This window comes from Macaca thibetana, chromosome 2, assembly GCF_024542745.1.
Source record: "Macaca thibetana thibetana isolate TM-01 chromosome 2, ASM2454274v1, whole genome shotgun sequence".
Taxonomy (NCBI): Eukaryota; Metazoa; Chordata; class Mammalia; order Primates; family Cercopithecidae; genus Macaca; species Macaca thibetana.
This window is the reverse complement of record NC_065579.1, coordinates 138,993,163-139,009,830: the sequence shown is the minus strand read 5'-3', so window position 1 is coordinate 139,009,830 and position 16,668 is coordinate 138,993,163. Positions and strand designations below refer to the sequence as shown.

General features: G+C 38.4%; 2 protein-coding genes across 15 annotated transcripts in view; both read right to left on the bottom strand.

Moving 5' to 3' along the window:
* MTMR14 (myotubularin related protein 14) overlaps positions 1-4,008 on the bottom strand; it is a 271,851-nt gene extending 267,843 nt beyond the window's left edge. The window contains exon 1 of the mRNA XM_050778621.1: positions 4,005-4,008. The gene's annotated coding sequence lies outside the window, so the exon portion shown is untranslated. The remainder of the gene's footprint in view (positions 1-4,004) is intronic.
* SETD5 (SET domain containing 5) overlaps positions 1-16,668 on the bottom strand; it is an 82,540-nt gene that overhangs the window by 49,358 nt on the left and 16,514 nt on the right. For 12 of the 14 annotated variants that reach the window (XM_050778596.1, XM_050778609.1, XM_050778599.1 and 9 more), the window contains exon 2: positions 3,978-4,037. The gene's annotated coding sequence lies outside the window, so the exon portion shown is untranslated. Of the gene's footprint in view, positions 1-2,335; positions 2,423-3,964; positions 4,038-16,668 lie in introns of all 14 variants that reach the window. The other 2 variants (XM_050778595.1, XM_050778600.1) reach the window with 2 other exon arrangements.

Genomic DNA, 16,668 nt, shown 5'->3' with positions numbered 1-16,668 from the left:
AAGTTTTAAGATAAAGGATGGTTATTAGAAATATTCTAGTTTACCTAAACTCTTTAAAAATTCAAGATCTTCATTTTTTTCCCTAGGCCACAAATAAACGCAGTTTCACAAGCAGTCAATAATGTTATTTCTTCCAAATTAAAAGAGATCAATTGGTTGTTTATACTTGATTGGAAACAGCTGTTTCTTACTGCCTTCTTTTGTCACTGAACACTCTCTTCCTTCTTTTAAATCATCTTAACTATAATTTTGGGAGAAGATGCAATCATCTTAGCAACTTTATTTGTGGGGTAATAATATGCTGCTAGATATGAACAAAAATGTAAACCAGGAGGAGGCTGTGCATGCGTGGGTGCAGAGGGTGTATGGGAAATCTCTGTATCTCCTGATGAATTTTCCTGTGAACCTAAAACTGCTCTAAAAAAGTCAATTGTTTTTTAAAAACAACGAAAAAAATCCCGAAATCATGAAGAGTACAGTTTCATGATAAAGACTAAAGAACTGTGTATGAAAAAGCAATGAGGATAGCTTGACATGGTGACCATAAACCAGTGAAATTTGGGAACAGAAAGACTCAGAAATTACTGAAGTAGAAAAAAAGCAAAAATAGCTTAAGAGATTTGGAGGTATGGTGCAGAGGGAAACAAGTGTTCTTTGTGTGACTTTACATTAGTAGTTTTACAGTAGTGTAAAAAAACATCAAAAAGATGAAACAAAAAAGCATTTTATGTAGGGGGAATAAAGTCAACGTGAATGTCAAAGACCCATGTTTAACAAGGACTGTTGCAAAAAAGACTACAAAGAGAGTCATGACTGATGCACTGATTCATAATAAGTCATTAGAACCATTATTAATACTAAAAAAGCTAAAGGAATTTAAAGTACATGATACCGACTGAATCAACCTAGAGGGTTAATGTAAATTTTATTTTTATTTTTTGAGACAGTTTCACTTTTGTTGCCCAGACTGAAGTGTAATGATGCAATCTTGGCTCATTGCAACCTCTGCCTCCCGGTTTCAAGAGATTTTCCTGCCTCAGCTTCTCAAGTAGCTGAGACTACAGGTGCCCGCCACCACGTCTGGCTAATTTTTGTATGTTTAGTAGACACAAAGTTTCACTATGTTGGCCAGGCATTCTCGAACTCCTGACCTCGGGTGATTCACCCACATCTCAGCCTCCCAAAGTGCTAGGATTATAGGCGTGAGCCACCGTGCCTGGCCGGTTAATGTAAATTTTAAATGATAGATGGTCTGAGATGCTCCAATCTTACTTTGATATACAAAGATTAATGCAAATAAAAAAAAATTGTGGGCTGGGTGCAGTGGTTCACAACTGTAATCCCAACACTTTAGGAGGCCGAGGTGGATCACTTGAGCCCAGGAATTTGAGACCAGCCGAGGCAACATAGTGAGACTCCATCTCTCCAAAAATAGCAAAAAAAAAAAAAAAAAAAAAAAAAAATCAGCCAGTCATGGTGATGTGCGCCTGTGTTCCCAGCTACTTGGGAGCTGAGGTGGGAGGATCACTTGAGCACAGGAGGTAGAGGCTGCGGTGAGCCATAATCATGCACTGCACTCCAGCCTGGATGATGAAGTGAGACCTCTGGGTATGATAATACGCCTGTTCCTATACCCAAATGGAGGTGACATATAGTTGGGCTGGCGAATGACTGGGCCAGGCGAAGTGGCTCATTCCTGTCATTCCAGCACTTTGAGAGGCTGAGGCAGGTGGATTGCTTGAGCTTGGGAGTTGGAGACCAGCCTGGGAAACATGGTTAGATCCTGTCTCTACTAAAAATACAAAAATTACCTGGTGTGGGCCAGGTGCGGTGGCTCATACCTGTAATCCCAGCATTTTGGGAGGCCAAGGCGGGTGGATCACCTGAGGTCAGGAATTCGAGACCAGCCTGGCCAATGTGGTGATACCCCTTCGCTACTAAAAACACAAAAATTAGCTGTAGTGGTGCACACCAGCAATCCCAGTTACTGAGGAGGCTGGGGCAGGAGAATCGCTTGAACCCAGGAGGGGGAGGTTGCAGTGAGGTGAGATCACACCACTGCACTCCAGCTTGTGCGTCAGAGTGAGACCCCATCTCAAAAAAAAAAAAAAAAAAAAAAAAAAAAAAAAAAAAAAATCTGGTGTGGTGGCATGCACTTGTAGCCCCAGCCACTCAGGAGGCTGAGGTGGGAGGATTGCTTGAGCCTGGAAGGTGGAGGTTGCAGTGAGCTGAGATCGTGCCAGTGCACTCAGCCTGAGCAACAAAGTGAGACCCTGTCGCCAAAAAAAAAAAAAAAAAAAAAAAAAAAAGTTTTTTGCCTTTAGGCCAGTCTTACACATGTATGTTTCCTTTCCCTAACAGTATATCCAAACAGAGACCTTGGTAGTACATCTTCTAAGCCTTTGGGAAACTGAAGTAAAATCTGTAAATGATAAAACAAGAACACTCATCAAATAAACCCAAAAGACACAGTTAAATACTGGGGGCTGTTGGTTACAACTCTTTCTATTAGTATCACTGTATAATTCAGATTTTTAAAAAAGCCCCAAAACTGTCTGACCAGATAATCATAAGAAAGTCTGATTATCACCACACCTCCCCTGATCAGTAAAGGGAATCTGAATTGTGTTATATTTTCAGTAAAAGACTTAAACCAAAAACCGTACTCAACATCATTAAAAACCCTTTGTTGTAGCCATTACTATTGTATACCCATTTAAAAAATGCACGGTTTAATGGTGAAACCCCATCTCTACTAAAAATACAAAAATTAGCTGGGCATGTTGGCACATGCCTATGATCCATCCCAGCTACTTGGGAGGCTGAGGCACAAGAATCGTTTGAACCTGGGAAGCAGAGATTGCAGTGAGCTGAGACGGGGCCACTGCACTCCAGCCTGAGCAAAAGTGAGACTCTGTCTCCAAAAAAAAAAAAAAAAAAAAAAGGTACAGTTTCCAGATAAAAGACAAGTTATAAACCCAAGATGATAGTTGATATTTTTCCTAGAGCAATTTTTAAAAGATACACTAAAAGGAAAAGATGGAAAACTTCCTTCAGATAACATCTTAATGAGTGAATAAATGATTGCTACACCAACACAGCTATTTTGGATAGCTGATAAATAACTTTAAGAAACATTAAGTCAGCCGGGTGCAGTGGCTCACACCCAACACTTTGGGAGGCTGAGGTGGGCGGATCACCTGAGGTGAGGAGTTTAAGACCAGCCTGGCTAACACAGTGAAACCCAGTCTCCACTAAAAATACAAAAAAATTAGCCGGGCATGATGGCAGGCGCCTGTAATCCCAGCTATTTGGGAGGCTGAGGCAGGAGAATCTCTTGAACCCGGGAACCAGAGGTTGCAGTGAGTCGAGACCGCACCATTGCACTTCAACATGGGCAACAATAATGAAACTCCGTCTCAAAAAAAAAAAAAAAAAAAAAAAAAAAAAAAAATTAAGTCGGTAACTATAAATTTCTATTTCATAAAAAATATTCCTTTTTCCTCGTGTCTAGTTTAACATGACTGCTTCATTTTTCTGATGAAAGCAACTATAATAGGTTAGCTTGACCATCTCATTCTAACTAATGATTTAATAATAATAAGGCTTCTTAATTCAAATTCTGTTAATAACCCCAAATTTCTCAAATATTACCCTAAGAATAGTTCCTTCCCTAAGTAACTCTCTGTAAAATGTCACTATTAAAATGTTAACTGAGGAACATTTAACAGATCATCCAAATGCAGTATTTTCTTATTATAATTTGTTTTTTCCTACCAGAATATAAACTCTATAAGGACAGGGATTTTTATCCACTGCTGTAGTTCCAATGGCCAAAACAGTAACTGACACATGAAGAAGTTCAAGAAATATTTGCCAAGTAAATTATAATCACCATTTACTACAACATGATTCCAGCAGTCATTAAAATGCAAAAAATAAAACAGAAATTAAAAGGATTTACTTGGGTCAGTCACCTTTATATAGACTTCTGAATATGAAGTCCCCCCAAATTATCTGCTAGTAGTTCTGAAGACCTAGAAAAAGTTGAGACATAAATTAGTATAGAAAGAAATAACATTGATCAACACACAGAATGGAATTCTACAGCTATATTAACAATTTTGTTTCTGTATACTATCTTGCTTACCATCCTACATCTATACTATCTTGTTTACCACCCTACGTCCATCCAGCACTGAATTTTTTGCCCTTTAATCTTTAATTTTTCCATAAAGCCAGAAACGAGAGGGTAGGGAAGGAAATTATTTGACATAAATGGTAAATACTTCTGTCACTGGCTAATTCTTCCCCTTCCTTCAAATTAGAATTCTCTCTCATTTTCCAAGGGACTCCTTTTTCTCTCTCCTAAGAGGTGACTCCCTTCTCCACTGAACAGTTCTCAAATTCAGAGATCTTTAACCCGATGTCCGATAGCTGTCCAGCCAGACAAGGGCCCATCATCACCCATTAAATTACAAGTCCATATTTATTACTCCTTTCTTTCCCTTCATTCCACATCATCTAGTTTCTTGTCCTACTATAAAAAATAATGATGGCCGGGCGCGGTGGCTCAAGCCTGTAATCCCAGCACTTTGGGAGGCCGAGACGGGCGGATCACGAGGTCAGGAGATAGAGACCATCCTGGCTAACACGGTGAAACCCCGTCTCTACTAAAAAATACAAAAAAACTAGCCGGGCGCGGTGGCGGGCGCCTGTAGTCCCAACTACTCGGGAGGCTGAGGCAGGAGAATGGCGTGAACCTGGGAGGCGGAGCTTGCAGTGAGCTGAGATTCGGCCACTGCACTCCAGCCTGGGCGGCAGAGCGAGACTCTGTCTCAAAAAAAAAAAAAAAAAAAAAAAAAAAAAAAAAGATAAAAGGGAGTCATTTCTATGTGTGGTCAAATGGAAACATGCTTAAAAAAGGGGGGCTTAATTTTCTACCTTCCAAAAAGAAAGGTAAAATAGGTGATCCAGGACTTTGGGGGGAAAATGATCAGTATCCTTTAAGTCTCTGGTGTTTTTTCCAAAAAGTCAAATTTAACACTGGCCAGAGTTATTAACAGCTTAAAGATTAACATATCATAAACATGAAAAGAGTTGTTCATAGGATTCCAGTTACCAAGCATTAGAACACATGCATTTTATTTACGTTGATGTTTTATGATTTCTAATTTTAAAAAACTGGAAAATAAGCTATTTTTTAGAAACAATTTAAAATAGTATACTCAGAATTAGAGAAAGAAAAAGTATCAAAGTAACAGTAAAAGGAAGGAAGAAATAAAGTACATCAAGGGAGAAGCAATAGCAAGTAAGAAAGAAAAAAGGAAAGGAGGAAAAGACAGAAATAGATGTGAGTGTACAGTATGGGAAAATGCATCACAATTTCAAATTCTTATTAACTATTTCCCCAACAATCCATCAGAAACCACAGGAACACTAGGTAAGTTCTCGGATTCAGAAACAGAGACAGCCTGTACCTTCCAGTAGTACCGAGTACTCTCTTTAGGAGGTGCCATTTACATACAGTTTCTAGGGGAAAGGATGTTAGATAGAACATGCCAGAAATGTTTCTTAATGACCCCATCTTTTTAATTGGGTTCAGAAATGGCCAACAGTCTCTATATCATCATTCTGACAGTCTCTTCTCTATATGACTTGCTGAAAGCACAAGACCTGTATGATCTCCCTGGTCACTCACAGAGAAGACAAACAAAAAGTGTTTTATGAACAATTCCAACAGAGATTTCAGAAGAAGAAATTGCATCAGACAGGTGAGGCGGAAGCAGCTGGGAGACAAGAGTCCAATAAACAACCAATCCAATGAAAGAAATTCAGAACAAGTCTGCTTCAGTAATCCTGTGAAGAGGACTGGCAGGAAGAGGAGTGCCGCTTCAGAAAGAGAACAGGCCTCATATGCTTCAGACAGTCTTTGTACTGAGGCTGTGGACCTTGGCCATTCTCCCAGAAATGATGCAATCCTGATGAACAAGATCTGCTGCCAGAGAAACAATTGTTAACAGCCTATGCAGACAGCAACTCAGCCAAGGAGCAATCTCTGATCAACTCACTCCATAAACCAACAGAACGCCAAATCTCAAATCTCTCTTCCTCAATTTCAGTGTCTGACAAAACATAAGTGAACACAGTATATATTCAGATACATAAGAACAAGCCATTTTCTCAAAGTGTCCTTTTTCTTTTAATTTCTTTGGCTGTACAATATCCATTATTACATTTTAGATAAAATACTGAACATTTTTTACTTTTATAAATACAATTATCCAAGCATATCAACATAATAATATAAATATGAAAATGTATACTTATTTTCCTCATTCTCATAAGAAAACCTTTTTGGGAGGTAGTGGCTTCCCTAAGCATAAAAATTGCTCTGAAATCTATCATCCAGCTATAATATTTCAAGTAAAGACAAATATACACATATTCTAATTCAGAGACAGAAAATATATTTCATAGATATTTTTGAAATTAGATAAAAATCAATGTTAAATATTGGCATCTATTAGAGAAAAGAGAAAATCTAATCTTGCTTAGGCTGACATACAAGGTAGACTAAGCAGTATCATCTCACAATAATAGTACTTATAACAATCACTTTTTTGAAGGGCAAAAATATTACTTCAGATCTTACTAAAGGATCAGATTATTTTAATCTTACGAGCCACAATTTACTAATTTAGAAACTAACTTAAAAATATCCTCAATTTAATAATCTTCTCTAGACTTCTTATCTCCTAGGCCTGGTTTCTTTTTCAGAAGTTTTGGTATCAGGTTTTTCACACAGTATTATAAAATTATAAAAAGTTGTTTTTTCTCACTAAATAAATAAAATATCCTGTATAAAGCAGTTCTCTAAACTTCAACTAGCCAAGTCATAACTAACCAAATTTCTTCCTTTTGAAAGCAATAACCCTTAAACTGGGATTCATGAAAAAACACAAATATCTAAGATATATCCTGAAATAAATCTATTCAGCCCAATCTACTACTTCTATATACTACTAAATAACAAAAATGAACAGATACACAGAATAGCTCTAAAGCACTAAAAATACTTTAATAGGTCAATAAATGAAAAAATTTAACTCGGGAAGAGAAAAACACTTTTTGGGACTATTTCAAAAGGGTTAAAGTAGCTAATAATTTTTTAAAAATCCAATTTCTGAACTTGACTATTCAAAATTTTATTACATATAGGCTGAATTTCTTCTTAAATACATTTATAGTTCTTTGATTTATCTTTTGAATGACTTTACAAAACAGTAAAAAGGGGAAATGGGGAAAGAATATTGGGTTTTCTGGTATGATGATTTTTACTCTCTACATAATTTTTAAATCACAGAACAGTCCAAAATACAATAAATATATGACTGCTTATCTACATGACCAACTTTTATGAGAATGAATGTGGCAACTGCATTATATACTTATCTTCATCTTCATCTCAAAGTCAAATATCTCAAGTAAAATCACTGTAGCTGTACCATGACAAACAGCCTTTTACCTTAGGAGAAGAAAAGTATGCTAGGAAAAAGCACTATTAGAGGCTGGATGCAGTGGCTCACATCTGTAATCCTAGCACTTTGGGAGGCTGAGGCAGGAGGATCGCTTGAACCCAGGAGTTCAAGACCAGCCTGGGCAACATAGTGAGACCCATCTCCTAAAAAAAAAGAAAAAAAGAAAAGAAAAAAAGGCACTATAATAGGAGTTAGGAGACTTGAGTTCTAGTCTACAACATAATTAGTGACCTCAGAAAAATCACTTTACATAGATGATCCCTAAATTCCTCAAAGTAAAATCTTCATTGTGTGTCTTCCTGCTCCAGATTTCTATGAATCCTGGCACTGCTGCCAACTAGCTTAGGAAATTCACAGAATGTCTCACAGTCTCAGTTTTCTCATCTGTACCCAAAAAAAAAAAAAAAAAAAACCCCCCCAAAAAAACCCCCAAAAAACCAAAAAACACAAGAACAACAAAAACAACAAAAAAACCTGTTGTGCTGACCCATAGGCACACATGGACTAGCATTTGCAGCAACTAAGAGCTTAAATAACTTTCTGGTCCCTTTGAGTATACGTGAAGAAAGAGGAGCTGCTGCTAATAACCGGAATATGGCTAAACACTGTTTTTATTCTTCTCCAAAAGCATGTATTTCAAGTTTGCTACAGCAGATAATGTGGAAAGAAAAAATGTGAGAAACATGAAAAAAAAAGAGAGAGAGAAGTGTGAAGCATTAGAAGAAACAAATATGAGTTACTGGAAAACAAAGAGATGAACTCTAAAAGAGCACTCAGAGATAAAGTGAAAAGTTTATGTATTTGGAACAGTATACATTAGGCTTATAATCTGAAGCAAATTAATGCAAGCAAAGAATTTAGGGGTTAAGGACTGAAGGGAAAAAAGAAAAGAGAGAAACACTGATTGGGATAAGCACTGGAGACAGGAAACACCATGATTTAGTAATTTAAAGCAAAAATAAAAATTTCCTTTTCCCCCATCTCTTCTACAATACCAGTTTATTCCTTTGCCTAAATTTACACTCACTCTAGGAGCTACTGAGCTTGGCATAATAAACTGATGTCTATAAGAAATCTAAGTTTACTAGAATAAAAGGCCATTAAAAGACAACTTAAAAAAATCCTACTTTAGTCTATATTAAGAATTTCCTTCTCCATAAAAGAGTATTATAGAGACCAAGTCATACTTAGTAGTATGTGCAGCAGAAGAAGGGAGTGGCAGTAGGATAAGATTACATACCAAAAATGATATAATTACTATTATTATCTAAACATTATGATTGTAAATTAACACTGAAGAAAAAGAAATATTTTATTTACAACCCATTTAACAATGATAAAAAGGTATTTACTGTTAAACTAACCAACAATACACAGACTCTTTGTAACCTTAACAAGAATCAGGAAGATTTTAGACTTCTAAGTACCAAATAAAAATGATGCCCTCAAATAATTTAGACTGACTAAACCTCTTTAAAGAGTTATACTCTCAATACTTTCTGAAGGTTCTGTCCTACTGTGTTCTTAGGCTCAGAACATGTGTGAGACCAACGTACCAAACTAGAGTAGGAAAAGAACTTCTCGTATCTCTACACGTGCCTCCTCTGTGAATTCAGATCTTCTTCATTTTCAAACCCCAAAACGGGAGCCACTTTTACTTACTATAGATGAGGTGGGTTGTGCACACTTATGAGCCATTAATATCTGTATTTTTACTTTCATTAATTTAGGCAAAATTTCTCCAACCGATGAAGAAACAGAAATGAAGAAACAGAGCTACAAAAAGATTAGCTTGTATGAAGTCTACTACACACCTACAGTAGTAGAGTTCAGAGGAAAGAAAATTAAGATTTTAATGTATAGCTTCTGTTTATTATAGTAATTACTACTTACCTTAGATAGCAACATCTGAGTTATAACTAATTGTTTTTTATTTTTATTTTTGAGACAGGGTCTGTCACCCAGGTTGGAGTGCTCTGGTGCAATCACAGCTCACTGCAGCCTCAACCTCCTGGGCTCAAGCGATCCTTTCACCTTAGCCTCCCAAGTAGCTGGGACCACAGACACATACTGCCATGCCCAGCCTTGTTTTTATTAAGTACCAATTGGTGCTATGTTAGACAATTAGGTCTAGACAAAATTCCTGGCTGTCTTGGGATTTACATTATGTAGATTTGCTACTTTTTCATTCATTCATTCAACAAACATGAAGTAACTACTATTAATATACATATATATATATAAATATAAACTATGTTAAGTGCTATTTTAAGAGGTTTATTTTATCCAATGTAGAAAAGGGTAGGCAACTTGCAAACTGTTTAGGTTTGCCTATGTGCCAAGTATTGCATTTATACAACCATGAAGGGGGAAAAAATCCTGTAAGTGGGCTGGGCGTGGTGGCTCATGCCTACAATCCCAGCACTTTGGGAGGCCGAGGCGGGGGGATCACCTGAGGTCAGGAGTTTGAAACCAGCCTGACCAACATGGTGAAATCCTGTCTCTACTAAAAATACAAAACAAGCTGGGTGTGGTGGCGCATGCCTCTAATCCCAGCTACTAGGGAGGCTGAGGCAGGAGAATCGCTTAAACCCAGGAGGCGGAGGAGGTTGCAGTGAGCCGAGATCACACCATTGCACTCCAGCCTGGGCAATAACAACAAAACTCTGTCTCAAAAAACAAACAAACAAATCCAGAAAGTGTGTCTTTAACAATTAATGAGTCAAACTCTGAAGGAAAACACCACCCTTGCCTGAATGGAAGAAATCCCTAACCCATTCCATAGTTTACCAGTGAAGGAGTCTCTTACAGAAATAAATTCTTGGGGTTGGGCGTGGTGGCTCAAGCCTGTAATCCCAGCACTTTGGGAGGCCGAGACGGGTGGATCACGAGGTCAGGAGATCGAGACCATCCTGGCTAACATGGTGAAACCCCTTCTCTACTAAAAAATACAAAAAACTAGGCAGGCGAGGTGGCGGGCGCCTGTAGTCCCAGCTACTCGGGAGGCTGAGGAAGGAGAATGGCGTAAACCCGGGAGGTGGAGCTTGCAGTGAGCTGAGATCCGGCCACTGCACTCCAGCCTGGGCACAGAGCGAGACTCTGTCTCAAAAAAAAAAAAAAAAAAAAAAAAGAAATAAATTCTTTTATAAATCCCTTTTAAATTAGCTTAGACAAAGCTTATCATTGACTGGTCTCAAGGAAAATACTATGAAAAATGAAGGCCAATGGGCAGCAAGAATCCTCAAAGTACAGAAAAAAACCTGACTACACATGTTCTGTGATCATCTGGCAAACCATGTAGCTAAGTATACAGCAGGAAAAGAACTTAAAGCTTGGCCCAGCCCAGCGGCTCATGCCTGTAATCCCAGCACTTTGGGAGGCCAAGGCAGGTGGATTACTTGAGGCCAGGAGTTCGAGACCAGTCTGGCCAACATGACAAAACAGTCACTACGGAAAAAAAAAAAAAAACTAGCCAGGCATGGTGGTGCACACCTGTAATCCCAACTACTTATGAGGCTGAGGCACGAGAATTGCTTGACACTGGGAGGCGGAGACTGCAGTGAGCTGAGATCACGCCACTGCCCTCCAGCCTTGGTGACAGAGCGAGACTCTGTCTCAGAAAAATCAGTATCAACAACAACTTACAGTTTAATAGTTCTAATATGCACAATAGGGTTCCCCTCCCCCATGAATGACTGTATCAATACAAATAATGCCTGGAAAAATATGCAAATATTACTATTAAAAAGTAGAAGTTAAATTCTCATGTAAGTGATAACCCTACTGCTCTGTAAACTGCTTTTTAAAATTCAGCAGCTATGAATTTTAATTCAGCATTAGATATGTTTCTATGAGTATGTACAAAACCACTAATTCCTCTTAAGCAAGTATTCTAGTCTATGCATCGACTATAATTTAAACCAGTCCTCTGCAGGTGGATGTTTATGATTGTTGCTGCTTTTCCATAACATATGCAATGTTGTGTTGAACGATCATGTACTTATACCTTTCTTTATACACATGCACAAATATTTCCTTGGGACAAATTCCTAGAAATGAAACTGCCAGAATGGCATGGGCATATTTATTAGTGATGACAAACCACCCTCCATAAAGTTAAAACCATTTTACATTTCCACAAACATTTAGGTTCTTGATAAACATGGTAGAAGGCTAAATTTCCTTAAATAATTTCCTTAAAAGAATTTTTCTGTTTTTTTTTTTTTTTTTTTTTGAGACGGTGTCTTACTCTAACGCCCAGTTGGAATGAAATGGTATGACCATGGCTCACTGCAGCCTCAATCTCTCAGGCTCAAGGGATCCTCCCAGGTCAACCTTCTGAGTAGTTGAGACTACAGGTGCATACCACCACTCCCGGCTAATTTTTAAATTTTTTTGTAGTGACTGGGGTCTCACTATGTTGCCAGCGATGATCTCAAACTTCTGGGCTCTAAGCAGTCCTCCTGCCTGGGTCTCCCAAAGTGCTGGGATTACAGGCGTGAGTACCATGCCCAGTCTTAAAATAACTTCAATTCTCACTTTCCTCATACAGTCTTTTCCATAGAAGATTCTCTACATTCTAAAAGAAAACCCTAGGGCTGGGCACGGTTGCTCACGCCTGTAGTCCCATCACTTTGGGGGGCTGAGGCGGATGGCTCATTCGAGGTCAGGAGTTTGAGACCAGCCTGGTCTACATGGTGAAATCCCGTCTCTATTAAAAACACAAAAATCAGCCAGGCGTGGTGGTGGTCACCTGTAATCCCAGCTACTTGGGAGGCTGAGGCAGGAGAACCGCTTGAAGCCGGGAGGTGGAGGTTGCAGTGAGCCAAGATTACGCCACGGAACTCCAGAAACCCTAAAATGAAAGTTATCTGCAAATTCCCAATGTTTATCTATGTGATTCACTTTTTTTTTTTTTTTTTTTTGAGACGGAGTTTCGCTCTTGTTGCTCAGGTTGGTGTGCGATGGCGTGATCTTGGCTCACTGCAACCTCCGCCTCCCGGGTTCAAGGAATTCTCCTGTCTCAGCCTCCTGAGTAGCTGGGATTACAGGTGTCCACTACCACACCCAGCTAGTTATTGTATTTTTAGTAGACACGGGGTTTCACCATGCTGGCCAGGGTGGTCTCGAACTCCTGAGCTCAGGTGATCTGCCTGCTTCAGCCTACGAGATTCTCTTTTAAGACTACTACTGATTGGATGTCCTGTAAAATTCTTACACACTAAATATTAGATCTTGGTTGCATTTCTACAAATTTGGGCTGGGAGCTTCAAAATAAACCCTAGCTGAAGCAGTATTTCAGAACCAAAGTATTTTCTTATAGTTGTCCTTTGACATAATCTTTAATTCTTTTAATAGACTGCACTAAGCTCTAAATTTCTTTCTGTAATGAAAAAACTTATGCTAGCCATCTGTAATCTAGCTGGCATCTGTAGATGTCTGACTGCAAATGCAAGTAAGCTAGAAGATTTGAGTGCTTTGTTTCAAACAGATAATCAAAACTCTGTTCTAGCAGTTCTGCCTCAGAAGTATAAAATATGATGCTTCATTTTTAATCACCTTTGGAAAGAAACCTAGACATTATAAGAGACTTATCTTAGAACATGTGGGAAAAACTAAAGAAAATAATTTAAAAAAAAGAAAGACTTGGCCGGGCACGGTGGCTCACGCCTGTAATCCCAGCACTTTGGGAGGCCAAGGCAGGCGGATCAGGGGGTCAGGAGATCCAGACCATCCTGGCTAACACAGTGAAACCCCATCTCTACTAAAAATACAAAAAATTAGTCGGGCGTGGTGGGGGGCCCCTGTAGTCCCAGCTACTTGGGAGGCTGAGGCAGGAGAATGGCGTGAACCCAGGAGGCACAGCTTGCAGTGAGCGGAGATCATGCCACTGCACTCCAGCCTGGGCGACAGAGTGAGACTCCATCACAAAAAAAAAAAAAAAAAAAGACTTATCTATACTGATTTACTAGAAGACAGGAGACAAAATACAGACTTCATTTTCACTGTAGGAACAAAATCACTTGGTATACTCCATTTTGACACCCACATGGTCCAAATCCACGCCCTGGCCAAATAAAGGAAAAACCCCTTTTTCTTTTTTTGTTGTGCTGGCACTAGCAACTGACTGAGAGTCTGAGTGAAGAGCTATTCTCCTTTGAAACTTTTGCAGACTTTCAGAAATCCACATCAGTCGCCTCCCTATGATTTCAAGGTAGCATTATGTAATAGCAGTGAACCGGTCTCACTGCCTCTGGGGTGTGAACCCTCCAATCTACTCTACGTTCTTCCATGACATTACCCCTTCTAGAACATAACTTTGGTTACTATCATTCCATTATTTGAAATCTACAAATAATGGTTTCCTTAATGCTTATTGGGCTAGTCCAAACTCCTTTGCCTGAATGGAACAAGAACTTTTTTGTTAATTAGCTACTAACCTGTTTTCTTCTTCTTCAAAACTTTGTTTACACTATTTATGCTTTTTTTATCTTTAAAAAAAAACCACAAAACTTTAAGGTGAAAAACTTAAAATAAATATAAAACCAGAGAAAATCCCATGGTCCCTATCCAGCTTTAATCAACAATCAATTCACGGCCAATCTTAATTTATCTATAATCTCTCTTCCTCCCAGGATTAGTTTACAGCAAAATTCCAAAAATACCAGTTGTGTCTACGACATCTGGTGGGTGGAGCTATCCCTTGTTTATCCTTATAATGAGTATAAGGACACATAAGAGGGGCATGTTTATCATAATGATAGGTCATGGTGACAGGAAATCAAAGGTCATCATTCTTTAGCAAAAGTTCCAAAGAATAAAAAGCTTATGCAATTCAACAATTGCTAGATTTGCTGAGTAATGCTTAGGTTTTACAATTATACACTTACGGTTATTAAAAAAAGTCTTAATCATTGAAACATTTTAAGAAAAAAATCACTGTAAATTATTTTTATGATACAAGTTTGTTGATAAATTTCTTGCATTCTTGGGAATGCAAATTTCTCCTTAGAGCAGAGCTAACTGCTAGTATATACATAACCCACAGTTGTGACATAGCATTCCTGTATTTGCTATATGCCAATATCCAAAAATGAATGACACAGGAGAAACACCCCAAAGCAGGCAGACAGTGAGTGTGATATTCCATAAATCTGTGTACTAAAGATAAGGACTGATTATATCACAAAAGTGATGGCTCACATTTGAGGTAGATGACTAGCTGTTCTTATTTTTAGTGAGCAACCTCTTAGAGTACTTGGAGTCTTAGAGTGCTGACAGACTTAGGGCAAAAAGGCTCACCCACTCTGAGGCACACCTTCCAATGGAAAAACGACTCAATAATAACACTAAGTGTCACAAACCAAAAATATTTTGGGTGCATGTGGAAGATTCCTATTTGAACAACAAAAAAAATTACAAAGAAAGTAGCCAGGCGTGGTGATGCACACCAGCAGTCCCAGCTACTCAGGAGGCTGAAGTGGGAGGATGGCTTCAGCTTGGGAGATGGAGCTTGCAATGAGTTGAGACTGCACTGCTGCACTCCAGCCTAGGCAACAGAACCACAGCCTGTCTAAAAAACAAACAAACAAAAACTTTAACAGCAATGGGGTTAGGCAGGGTGGCTCACACCTGTATCCCAGTGCTTTGGGAGGCTGACTTAGGAGAATTACTTGAGGCCAGGAGTTTGAGGCCACCCTGGGCAACACAATAAGACAGCCAGGAGTGGTGGTGCATACCTGTAGTCCTACTTATTTAGGAGGTTGAGGTGGGAGGATCCCGATCCCTTGAGCCTAACTAAGAGTTGAGACTGCAGTGAGCTATGACTGTGCCACTGCACTCCAGTCTGGGTGACAAGATCCTGTCTCTAAAATTAAAAAAAAAAAAAAAAAAAAGTAACAGCAATGGAAGACAATGACCAACTCAAACAAATACTAATATACGTCTAATAGGTTACTGAGCAAAATAAAATCTTTGAAATGGTGAGCACATTTGTCTTCCTAGAAGCCCATGAGGCCAATGTCTTTGGATCAGCTAGCTAGTGGCTTGTTATGAGATCCAGGACCTTCAACAGTTCCCGTCATCTAAAGCATTAAAAATATTTAACTTATAGATTACAAAAACTTTCTCTGGAAATCTTAATATGAAAAATGTTTTTAAAGCCTTGACACATATGCTCATCTTTGATCCAGTTTCAATAAACATTTCAACTGTATTTGGGCCAAAATGCTCATGTCATCAATTAACTTATAATAAATTAGTCCCAGGAAACTGATAAAATAGTACTTTTTAGTTAGGAATACAACTGGTATAAACTGCTTTAATTCTTATGCAAAATATAATTACAACCATATACCATATTCAAACTTTCCCATTTATGTTACTGTCTCTTTTAATAATGTCTGTTAGTTTTCCTGTCATATCAGTTTGACCCCAAACAAAGCCCAGAATTCTAGCACTAAACAGAGTGAAGCAAAACACAGACTATCTCGGATTTCCATAAATTTGCTATTTTCCTTTTCATTAAAACGTCTATTTATAAACTTATTTTTCCTCAGTAAAATACATCTAAATCCTGAACATTATTGTTTTCGAATACTGTATTTCCTTTTCCAATACTCAGTAACCAATAATAAAAACATTAAAAAAAAAATCCATGCCCCAAATTTTTAACAAATCCATTGTAGACAACCACTAATAACCTAAAAGCAGTGGTTCTCAATCTTTTGGAGAAAAATGCTTGTTTTTTCTTCTAAGTTTAAAAATATTCCATCTGTTGATGAGGAAAATACAGTAAAAAAATATACTACGGAGAATTAGTAATTCTTCTGCACAATATCCTTCTATTTTATGTCCTTAAGGACCATTATCTATTTAGCCAAGACAGGACTAAACGATGCATATCCTGGTAAATACATGGAATGATACTACTAGGGGGAAAAAGGGAAACCAAGATCCCTGCTCTAGAAAGGGCACCCCTTTCGTCTGTTGTGTCAAGCAGCAAACTGTCATTAAGCAGCCTTGTAGAAGCAATGATAGTCTCATACACATCCCTGAATTCTTAAAAACAACATGCACAGACCCACCCCTGCCAAAAAACACACACGACCAACAGCTCTTCAATGAA